Raw genomic sequence first — 2558 nt, forward strand, 5'->3', positions numbered from 1 at the left:
AGACAAAAAAGAAAGTCAACACAGTTGCAGATTAATTGCAAGCCAGCCAGACACTGATCCAAAAAAAAGAAATCAATATGTATAAAAAACGAATTAACACGTATCTTTTACACAGTTGCAGATTAATTGCCAGCCAGCCAGACACCGTTCCAGATGCAGACAACCACTCACAGCTTAAGATGGATTGCCCCTTGTTGGACAGATCCACTTTCAGGTAAAAAGTTGCATCAGGTGGGTCATGACATCCTGAAAATAAGAAAGACAAAAAAGAAAGTCAATATAAGTATAGAAACTGAATGTTCATTTACCTGTAACTCAGTTGCAGATGAAAAGAAAGCCAGTCAGACACCATTCCAGATGCAGGCAACCTCTCACATCTGGACATGGATAGCCCCTTGTTGGACGGATCCACTTTCAGGTAAAAAGGTGCGTGATGGAATCCTGTGTGAGTAGAAAAAAGAAAATCAATATATGTATAAAAACCGAATTAACACGTACCTGTTACACAGTTGCAGATTAATTGCTAGATCCACTTTCAGGTAAAAAGGTGCGTCAGGTGGGTAATGACATCCTGAAAATAAGAAAGACAAAAAAGAAAGTCAACACAGTTGCAGATTAATTGCAAGCCAGACAGACACTGATCCAGAAAAAAGAAATCAATATGTATAAAAAACGAATTAACACGTATCTTTTACATAGTTGCAGATTCATTGCAAGCCAGGCAGACACCGTTCCAGATGCAGACAACCACTGACAGCTTAAGATGGATTGCCCCTTGTTGGCCAGATCCACTTTCAGGTAAAAAGTTGCATCAGGTGGGTCATGACATCCTGAAAATAAGAAAGATAAAAAAGAAAGTCAATATAAGTATAGAAACTGAATGTTCGCTTACCTATAACTCAGTTGCAGATGAAAAGAAAGCCAGTCAGACACCATTCCAGATGCAGGCAACCTCTCACAGCTGGATATGGATAGCCCCTTGTTGGCCGGATCCACTTTCAGGAAAAAAGGTGCGTAATGGGATCCTGTGTGACAAGAAAAAAGAAAATCAATATATGTATAAAAACCGAATTAACACGTACCTGTTACACAGTTGCAGATTAATTGCAAGATCCACTTTCAGGTAAAAAGATGCGCCTGGTGGTTCATGTGATCCTGAAAATAAGAAAGACAAAAAAGAAAGTCAACACAGTTGCAGAATAATTGCAAGCCAGCCAGACACTGATCCAAAAAAAAGGAATCAATATGTATAAAAAACGAATTAACACATATCTTTAACACAGTTGCAGATTAATTGCAAGCCAGCCAGACACCGTTCCAGATGCAGACAACCACTCACAGCTGAAGATGGATTGCCCCTTGTTGTCTAGATCCACTTTCAGGTAAAAGTTGCGTCAGGTGGGTCATGACATCCTGACAATAAGAAAGACAAAAAAGAAAGTCAATATAAGTATAGAAACTGAATGTTCACTTACCTGTGACTCAGTTGAAGATGAAAAGAAACCAGTCAGACACCATTCCAGATGCAGGCAACCTCTCACAGCAGGACATGGAGAGCCCCTTGTTGGCCTGATCCACTTTCAGGTAAAAAGATGCGTGATGAGATCCTGTGTGACAAGAAAAAAGAAATTCAAAATATGTATAAAAACCGAATTAACACGTACCTGTTACACAGTTGCAGATTAATTGCAAGCCAGCCAGACACCGTTCCAGATGCAGACAACCACTCACAGCTTAAGATGGATTGCCCCTTGTTGGCCAGATCCACTTTCAGGTAAAAAGTTGCGTCAGGTGGGTCATGACATCCTGAAAATAAGAAAGACAAAAAAGAAAGTCAATATAAGTATAGAAACTGAATGTTCACTTACCTGTGACTCAGTTGCAGATGAAAAGAAAGCCAGTCAGACACCATTCCAGATGCAGGCAACCTCTCACATCTGGACATGGATAGCCCCTTGTTGGCCGGATCCACTTTCAGGTAAAAAGGTGCGTGATGGGATCCTGTGTGACAAAAAAAAAAATCAATTCATGTATAAAAACCGAATTAACACGTACCTGTTACACAGTTGCAGATTAATTGCAAGCCAGCCAGACACCGTTTCAGATGCAGACAACCACTCGCAGCTGAAGATGGATTGCCCCTTGTTGGCCAGATCCACTTTCAGGTAAAAAGATGCGTGATGAGATCCTGTGTGACAAGAAAAAAGAAATTCAAAATATGTATAAAAACCGAATTAACACGTACCTGTTACGCAGTTGCAGATTAATTGCAAGCCAGCCAGACACCGTTCCAAATGCAGACAACCACTCGTAGGTGAAGATGGATTGCCCCTTGATGGCCAGGTCCAGTTTCAGGTAAAAAGGTGCGTCATGAGATCCTGTGTAACAAGAAAAAAGAAAATCAATATATGTATGAAAAACTAATTAACACGTACCTGTTACACAGATGCAGATTAATTGCAAGATCCACTTTCAGGTAAAAAGATGCGTCAGGTGGGTCATAAGATCCTGAAAATAAGAAAGACAAAAAAGAAAGTCAACACAGTTGCAGATTAATT

Source organism: Salminus brasiliensis, chromosome 11 (assembly GCF_030463535.1).
Source record: "Salminus brasiliensis chromosome 11, fSalBra1.hap2, whole genome shotgun sequence".
Lineage (NCBI taxonomy): Eukaryota > Metazoa > Chordata > Actinopteri > Characiformes > Bryconidae > Salminus > Salminus brasiliensis.